Source organism: Octopus bimaculoides, chromosome 7 (assembly GCF_046866305.1).
Source record: "Octopus bimaculoides isolate indiv1 chromosome 7, ASM4686630v1, whole genome shotgun sequence".
NCBI classification, from domain to species: Eukaryota; Metazoa; Mollusca; class Cephalopoda; order Octopoda; family Octopodidae; genus Octopus; species Octopus bimaculoides.
In genome coordinates, this window is record NC_142934.1 from 96262975 (window position 1) to 96272971 (window position 9997).

At 38.5% G+C, this 9997-nt stretch overlaps 1 protein-coding gene across 35 annotated transcripts in view; it reads left to right on the forward strand.

Annotated features, from left to right (window-relative positions):
- Positions 1-9997, forward strand: part of LOC106883309 (teneurin-m) — a 572946-nt gene that overhangs the window by 225404 nt on the left and 337545 nt on the right. Inside the window, exon 1 of one of the 35 annotated variants that reach the window (XM_089355706.1) lies at positions 3915-3977. The exons of the other annotated variants lie outside the window; for them this stretch is intronic. The gene's annotated coding sequence lies outside the window, so the exon portion shown is untranslated. Of the gene's footprint in view, positions 1-3914; positions 3978-9997 lie in introns of those variants that run through there. 35 annotated transcript variants of the gene reach the window in all.

Below are 9997 nucleotides of genomic sequence, written 5' to 3' on the forward strand. Positions count from 1 at the left end.
TTCAGTCGATAACCTGAGAAGACAAAAAAAAATCTAAATTTAGTTACTCGATTTTGTGGCATTTAATTTTTTATAAAACTAAGTTTATACACAGTAACACAGACATGTGTAGCACGAGACAGCATTTCAGTATATTGACATAGAGTAGAGGCCTGCAAATTAGATGTTGGAAAATGAAAAATTATAACGGGAGTTGGCTCTTGAGAGACCACGTCTGTTTGAGGGCTGGAAACAGACAAGAATTAATGCTATAGTGAGCGTTTGCATACATTTCGGGTGACGCTCTTCGTCGGAGGCGGAAGAAATGTGAATCGTAATTCAATACCAATCAGCCAATAAGAAATTTCAACTCTTCATCATATCGTTTCAAACAATATCCTACCTTCAAACTCTGGTTCCCGCAGGTGGCTAGGTTTGCGTCTGACATATTTTCCTTGTTTAATCTCAATGTATTAGCGCATTCACAACTTTTGTAAGCCAAACGTATTAGGACACCATGCCTAAACATAGAAAAAAAAAACGATAATCTTTCGCTAACACGTGAAAAAATTCCATCATATGGCTTGAGAGAGAGAGAGAGAGAGAGACTATTGAGAGGCACCTATTCAGAAGACTTATCGCTAAATGAATGTAGAGAACAGTTAGTGAAAGATTAAGAGACTGTACACATTCAGGTTGATGAATGTATATCTATCTGTGCGTGCGCGCATATATATTCATGTAGAAGACAGTGAGCGGACAGCTAAGATTACCTGGGTTAAATATAGAGATTTCGTAGCTGTAGACAGACACGAGCTTTTTTTTAAGACATGATGACCCCCATCATGATAGCTGTGTTACTTACTCCGGGTTTGGTACCCAACTGTAATTTCTTAAAAGAAGGTTAATGAAACATAACAAAATTCAGTGTTTCTACTAACACTGAGAGAAATATATATATATACTCGAGCACAGCTGTCAATACACGTACGCTGTCGCGGGCGCCTACACACACACACACACACACACACACACACACACACACACACACACACACACACACACACACACACACACACACACCACACACACACACAGATTTATAACAAAAATCTGGCATTTTGAATATTTTGCACCACAAGCAACATTTGTTTACTTCATTAGTTCTTCAGAAGCTTTGCATGAACCCAGGAGTGATGAGATCAAGAATGACGCCGAAATTAAATATAAAACACACACACACACACACACACATACACACACACCACCACCACCACCACCACCACCGTAGATATATAAGACCAAGGACTTTTGAATGTTCTCTATACATCAAGTGGTAAATTTTATACATCGTTTCACTTTGGGGGCAAAATTTTATGTCTTTTTCTTTGGCTCTTGGTGTGTTTTAAATGAATCTGACCATCAAAGCCATCAGAAATCATTTGTTCTTCAAGTAAACCAGCTCCTCAAAACGAGACGAGTGTAACTGTAAACATTTACCAGTATAATATGCAAAAGATCGAGAAATAGAGTCAGTGTTACCAAAAACAATATATATATATATATATATATCTTTAGAAGATGAAAATTAAAGTTATAAGGAATTTTTAGAAAATAATTTTGTGCATATCCACATGCATTCGAAGAATGTTCTTGGAAGTTCGAAGAATGTTCTTGGAGGTGAAAAAGAAAAGTAATAATTCAGAATGAAAAATTAGTAAAATGAAAAGAATAAAAAAAGTTAGGCATGTTGCTATTCCAAAATTGGTGTCTTCATTTTACGTATAATTAGAAAAATAGTAATTGCGTCAGGTTATCTCTCTGTGCATACATATCGAACACTTTTTTTTAAAAAAGTTTTTGTATTCTTGATAAGATGAGGAAGAGAGAATGACGGTTGTCATGGTGTACTTGGAGTTTTTGATGACTAATAACGACAACCATCAATTTTTCTTTTATGTGGACACGCTAACAGAAGAGCGAACATTTCTTCCCAAGTTGAGGACAGCTAATGTAACAGCATAGCTGTTGCGAATCCTTCCGAATGGTGAACCAAAAATTATGTTTCTTATGGGGTCAAGTCTCATAGAACCTTCGAGTAACTGATTTTATTCAAGTAATCAATTGACAAATAAATAAATAGACATATAAATGATATAATTTTCCCCAAGGATTGTTGAAAGACCGAAAATTTTTAACAATATATTCAATGACACGTTAGCAAAAAGCAACGACGATCTTTGGGTTTGGAGCTCCACAAGGAAACATATTCTACTCAATCGGCAGCGCGCGCACGCACGCACACACACACGAGAGAGAGAGAGAGAGGGTGTATAATAATGTAAAGCTGATAATGAATGTCAAAACTATGGCTGGGAGATATACCTTGGGGCGGAGGAGCGCTCAGTACATTAAATACAAATGCGCAAGGTTCTACATGTGTAATTAACCGACAGGAATTCCTTGTAGAATTGCTTAAAATTTTAAAACAAGTAATCTCTCTCTCTCTCTCTCTCTCTCTCTCTCTCTCTCTCTCTCTCTCTCTTTATATTTGTGTGTGTATATGCATATAGAGAGAAACGTGTATATGCATGCATATATATATGTGTGTGTGTGTATCAATGAGTATGTATGTATGAGTATGTGTGTGTTTGTTGTAATTGTAAGGATTATCTCAGTTGTTTCAACTAACTCACCGTATTACAAATCTGGGCTCCTACCGTGCACTTATTTAGTTTGCAGAACGCTACCCCAAGGCATTTCCCCTCAGCTATATTGTTGATATTCCATATGTTACTTCTAACCAGGTATCGTGGTTCACTGAAAGTTAAGTTTCACAGCTTGGGCACATCACTGCACCAGAAACAGGAAACGGTGTGCGAGGCTTTCAATTTGTTAATCTGCCAGTCTGCAGCATTGGTATCTGGTGTTAACAACTCGCAGCCAGCAACGTTCTAAATGTCTCTTTCGTCTAGGATAGCTTATATACTGAGCTCCCGCCCTCCCCCCTTCCCATGCCATTTTTGATCGAAAAACTTGGATCAAAAGCATTCTAGCTATGTCTACCCAGTCTTTTTGCATATCTTTCACAAAATTATCGAATGCATCCTTTCGTTACTTTTTTAGTGAGCTATGACGGGCTTTGAGGGAGATTTAAATTACTATTTTTAGCAGGCAAAGCGATCACGTAATTTCAGTCTAAGTTTGTGAAGTCACTCTATATATGTATTTATTGTAGCTAATTATTACATGAGTAGATGAGTGTCAAATATTTGTGGGTGTGTTAATACATACTTTAGATGTTAATGTATTATATTTATGGAATGCAATGCTATGCATATAAGTACTAGATCTCTTGGGAGTTTAGCCTGTATTAGTCTGGCAGCTTATCCAGGAGAGGCTAGACAATCTTTTAACTGCTAACTTGAAACATAATCAAGAGCTAAGCGCCAGCTTTATGTGAAAGGATATCCTCATTCTTAACAACCTAACATTAATCCATTCTTTATACAACTACAATGATTCCATCTTCTAACTCCGTTCTAACGTTACCCTTTTTTCTTATTTCCCGACTCCTTTCTTCTATCATACAATACACTTACACTTCTCCTCTTGTCCTCCCTCTCTATCGCATTATCTCTGTCTTTCTTCTCTCATATTGTTTTTTGCTCTTTTATTTTTTTAGTTTATGCATATATCATTTTTCCCTACCTAGTTTCCCCTTGATTTCCAAATACATTTCTTCAGATGTCTTCATCCCAGCTCTCTCTCTCTCTCTCTCTCTCCATATATATATATATATATATATATATATATATATATATATATATATATATATATACCAGCTCTCTCTCCACACACATATATATATATAGTGTGTGTGTGTGTGTGGGAGGGGGTGCTTAACTCTAATATTTTTCACGTTTGCAGTTAAAAGCCTCTCCTCTCCTCCTGGATAAGCTGCCAGACAATCACAGGCTACATTCCCAGGAGATCAGGTACCTACTTGATATATATATATATACATATATATTGGCACATTTATTTTTTATTAATTATATTTTTCCCCCAATTCCTAACTTTCTCTTATTTTTCTACCCTCTCTCCTTCTCCTCTCTGTCTTACTACGTCACTCTTTATCCATTCACCCAACTCTTTATCTCTTTCATATCTTCGCATTCTGCAATTTCCAGCTATTTTTCTTTGTTTCCTTTTCCTTTTTTTCTTTTTTTATTTTACCAAGCCTTTTTCGTTTTTTTTTTTGTTATTTTTTCCCCTACAACTTGATCTCAACTTCACCCGTCCTCATCTATCTCTCTCTCTTTCTCTCTCTCTCTCTCTGTCTCTCCCTCCTCCGCCTTTGCCGCTCACATGTTTACTCTCACCACTGTCAACAATTCCAGCCAGTCTTCCTACTGCCATTCACTTACATTCCAACTCTATTTTCGTCGCTTCTCACACGCACGCACGCACGCACCATACCGAAGGGTATGTCCCTTCTGTGCCTCTTGGGACTCGTTTAATAATATCTGCCGCATAACGCATCTGCGACTCTATGTCATTTATTTTGTTTTATTATCGCTGTAATAACGTCGATTGGGAGGCGATGGCATCGATGGCTGGTGTTGACGATGTCGGAAGCATTGGTTGTTGGTGATGTTGTTGTTGGTGATGGTTGTGGCTGTGCTACTGGTTTCGACTAGTGTTAGTGGTGGTGGCTGTGGTGTCGGTTGTGGTAACAATTTTGTTAGGCTAAAGAGAAAAGGGAGATAATGGTGGCGGTTTTATTGTACGTGTTGGTGGTAGTTGTGAGACTGTGTCGGCAGTAATGATGTTGTTGATAATGCTTGTGATGATGATGCAGATTACAACTGTGTTTGTTGAAGGTGGTGGTGGTGGTGGTGGATGCAGTTGTGATAGTGGTGGCGGCGGCGGCGGCGGCGATGGGAAGTGTTCATGGTGGGAGTGAATAACTGCAGACGATGTGTTGAGCTTGTGACAAGAGGGGATCCAAAGTTCGGTGGCGGCGATGGCGTGAAGATGGACGGAGGCTGTAGTGATGACGATACTGCTGGTGATGATTGGGGCAGCCGGGGGTCGTGGTGGCGGCGGTGGTGAAGTTTCATGTGGATGCTCGTGTCATTGGTTGGGGCCAGTGAGGGTTGATGATGTTGATGATGGTGCTTCTTCGTAATAAGGTGATGACGGTGAACTTCGGTGATGGATGATGGTGTTGGTGATGGTGTAACAATGAAACCGAAGTGGCGCGATGCATATATAGCTGAGTGGTGGTGGTAGTGGTGGTCGTCGTAATGACTGCAGTAGTGATTGCAGTGGTGGTGATCATAAGGGCATTTGGTGATTGTAGGAGCGACGGTGATTATAGGGGCGGTGTCACACTGATGGTTAAGACCTTTTGTCTGATTGTTTTTAATGTTTTCAACTCATGTGAAACGGTGTCATTTTTTTTTTCTTTTACTGAATACACAGTGTGTGTGTGTGTGTGTGTGTGTGTGTGTGTGTGTGTGTGTGTGTGTGTGTGTGTGTAAATTGCATTGTCGTTCTTTTGCTTTCTTCATTTGAGGAATTGCATTAAATAACAGGAAACGATAAAAAATTTAGAATAAAAATAAAATTTTAAAAAAAGCACAAAGGAACGAGGAAAATGCGTGATAGAATAAAAAAAAAAAATTAATAATCAGTTACGAAAAATGTACGTGTTTCTGTGTATTAGTTTGTGATGTGTGTGTTCTTATTGCAGGGACAGTTTGTGTGTGGAGGGAGTGAGAAAGACTGATGTATATAAAGGAAATAGAGAGTAGTTGATATTAATAACCTAACAAAGCAGAGAGAACATTCAGGATGCCAAACACATAACTGCTGTGTTGCGTACGCACACATGGAAACACCAGTATGTATTAATTACTGTGAAATATCCTGAAATAGTGAACAGTAAATTCCGCAAAATATTTCTCATTTTTATATTTATTTCTAAAACATATCTCAAAAAATACCTTGTAAAATACAAACGCTTCTTAACCAGCAGCTGGTGTGATATTAAGGAAATGAAGAATTCATTTACAAGACATTCAGGTTAAGGAATGTCGATCATAATGTTATGAAGACAAAGATAGGGTGATGCTTGAAAATCTAGTTTGAAATGTACCTTTCACGTTGTAATGATTCTGATAGTGTTGCCGGGACTCTAGACTATCGAGATGATTGTGATGGCAATTACACAATGGTTTCTTTGACTGTTATTTTATTTTATATACAATTTACTCTGAAGTAGCAGCCACGACCTTTTTATAGGGCCTCCGAGGTGTTGAGGAACAAGGTATCATTCTACATGAAGCAAAAACTCGTCTAAAGGGCCATGTGGTGATGGTAAACCGTGCTTTGGTCTACACCTCCCACAATAATGATAATAATAATAACGTGTGTCAGTTTTTAAAATGGTAAGATGCCGTTTTTGAGGGAGATTTGGCCCCTATTTTAGCAGGTCTAACTTGTATCGATGACTGGCGATGTTTAACAGCAAGGAAGCAACAGCCCTCTGGCTGAAAATGTTCAAGCCGTCTATCATCTATCTTTTTATTTGTTTATTTTATTTTACTGGCCGTGTGTTCCAGGATTAGAATATTTAACGTGTCCTTCCACTTTTTTTAGAGAATGTGAACTGAAGAGAAGCGATTTTGACTGCTGTTACCAGTGGCGAATCGTGTATAGGAACTGCAGCTCTCCCTATTTCCACTCGATATTATTGATGACATTCAATATAATGAGTCCTTTCTTCTTTAATTCTTTCTTTATATTTGTACATTATATAATCCTTAAGCTTAATGTTAGAAGCCATCCCTTAGTTTATGAAAAAAAATACAAAATCCTTGTATAGAACTGTGCACTTCACAGTTCCAGCGACGTGATGTTTGACTGTTGTGCGCATGCTCACATGTCCGAGATAGGAAGCTTCACGCTATGCAGAGAGAGCACTGTGGTTCACGCAGTGCCGACCCTGCTGTGCAGGTGAAAGGTAGTGTTTCTTTTTGACTCCGCGTATCTTGAGCTTAAAAACGTGTTTATATTCTTGAATGTGATAAAGTGTAGAATTAGATTATTATTCTGCTTCCAGCTTCAGTGTTGCTGCCAAGATTTGAAAAATAGGGCACATTTCCTCCCTTATTTTGTGATTTAGTGGGGATTTTTTAAAAACAAGTGGGAATTTGCGGCGGTGTTCATTGAACAAATCAAGCAGTGGCTAAAACACGAACCGTGCAAGTTTATGTAGAATTTTTCTTTCTATATGTTTGTTTCTTTTTACACAATATTAAAACAACGGCTAAAACTTTTCTGAAGCAGCGACCCTACTAATTTTATCCACGAGCTGCCACTGGCTGTTATGTGCAGGCTGAGCTACTATTTAGAGGTTGACTCTGTTGTTATTGTAGCTTAGCTCCATGTCAGACCTGATTGGGCAAACTTATTATCAAAGGCGCGCTAAACGTGACCTTTCCATTTATTTTTATACTCTGAATTACGTGATCCATTGTACCCTTCCTTTCTTAAGATAGTAAGATGTCTTTTCAGGGAATATGGCTGCTATTGGTAACAGTCTCAGTGATCCCGCAGAAACTCTCTCTCTCATTAGCTAGTTCTGTTGTTGGCAGCGGTGGGGACGTTTTAGGCGAATAGTTATTAGACTATTAATAGAGGTTGGTGGTGGTGGGGTTACTTTGAATTCTAAATTTAGTTTTCTGTTCTTTTCTTTCTCGCTGTTATTGTTGAGGTCGTTACAATTGCTAACAATGAGCGGCGATTACAGCGATAGATAATGATGGTAGGGGTGGCTTTAGTTTTTAGTGGTCAAGGTGCAAGTTTGTAGGGTGTTAAAAATTGTTGAAGTGCTATCAGTAGTGTTAGTTGTTTTAGTGTTCTAAATTTGCTGATGTTAATGGAAAGGCTGCTGAGAGGTTCGTGGTGTTGTGGGGCAGGCAGCGATAATTAGCACATGTGAGAGTGCTACGGAGAGCGACTGTGCTAATTGTAATGAGCGTAGTCGCACTCTAATCGTTGCTGTTTTGGTGAAAGTAGTGGCCGTCATTGTTACGGTGGTTAAGGCGGGGAATGTCGCTTTAGAGGTTAATGCCGGTGGTGGTACTGAGTACAACAACAGTGGTGTTTGAGCAATGGCTGGAATAAATGATAATCGTTTGTTTGGACGACATTTGTTGCGACAGTTTGCTGTTAAAAGTCGTAAGGGAGGAGGAGAGTTGGTGGTGGTATTGTCGATAATATGGTCAATATCAAATCAGAAAGTTGGAGGTTAACGGTGGTTAGTCACTTCAAGTGATATGGAAAATATCGAACGGTAAGCAACTCTCTTCTCAAAATATGTCTTTTGGACGGGGTATTCAGTACTGACACGAAGCAAAGAGATTATTTGGGCTAATGATTAAATATCTTAACCCTCCTCCATCGAAGCCAATTAGATATAACTTTAATGAAATCATGTTACTTGGGATGCTAGGCATGCGCGGTGCACAAACTTTCATCCCATACACAAATAAGCATATACTTGCATATTTTCTTGCTATCAAGTAGCTCGATGCATTTCGATGACAATCGCATAAACACGAATATAGTGCGATGTGTATCGGCGGCACTCGCACTAATACAGAGATGGAGAAATTTTCCACCCTTTTTATTGCTCTTTTATTTCTTTCACACCTTTTTTTCTGCAAGGTATTATTTTGTTTCAATGATTTTTCGAGTCTGCAATTCTTTGACTAAACAAAACAAATGTACCAATAACTCTATATGACTCACATATAGAAAAAAATAATTAAGGATTCAGGCAATAAGCTATTTGTAAAATCACGTAAAACACGCCTGTGTATCGTTCTCGATAAAGACTAGCCACAGGGACCAAGGGAGCAAATACAAAATTTGTCATTTCTTTATTTTATAGTTTCCATCGATATTTCTTATTGTTTAATAACAATAATAATCATTTCAAATATTGGCACAAGGCCAGCAGTTTTAGTGGGAGAGGTTTGGTCGATTGCATCGACCCCAGCGCTCGACTTGTATTTATCTTATCGATCTCGAAGAGGAAAGTTGACTCGGCAGAGTTTGAACTCAGAACGTAAAATCGGGAAGAAATATTACATAACAACTTTTTTCCAACGTTTTAACCAATTCCTCCATTTTGCCGCCCTAATTAATAATGATTACAAATTTCGGCACAAGGCCAGCAATTTCGGGAGAAGGTCTAAGTTAATTGCATTGACCTCAGCGCTCAACTGGTATTTATTTTATCGAGCTCGAAAGGATGAAAGGCAAACTCAGCCTCGGCGGAAATTGAACTCAGAACGTAATGCCGCTAAGTATTTTGCCTGCTAACGATTTAGCCAGCTCGCCGCCTCAGCAGCAGCAGTCGTTTCTGTTATTAGCTACAGGGGATAAGATGAGGGGTACAGCACTAGACCAGCAATTTCGAGGAGAGAGGCGTAGTCAATCAATACCATTAACTTCAATATCAAATTGGTTCTTTATTTTATTGATCCCGCACGGATGAAAGGTAGATCTGGTGTCGGCGGGATTTGAAATCAGAACGTAAGGAGCTAGAAGAAACACAGTATTAAATTTTTTTTTTTTCTCTCATTAAAATAAAACTACAGGTTTGGAGGAACGCAAGTCACTTAAATCAATCTTAATACGTAACTAGTCCTTCCCTTTTAATATGTCTGAAAACGTGAAAGACAAAGATCCAACCCAGCAGAATTTGAAATGTGCGAAGTCCAATGATTAATGTCCCCTAAATCATTTAGTCCTGTCTCGCTAGCGTCTATTTTGGTAGCAATAATTACCAGCGCAAAATTGGGTGGCAAAAGTGTTGTTTATGGAAACATAGCACAGTGTACATTTCTACGATTTATTTTATCGACCCGGTGGCTCGAAAGAAAACAAAAAACAAAAAAACAAAAATGATAATAAACAATCATTCCTCACAGTATTT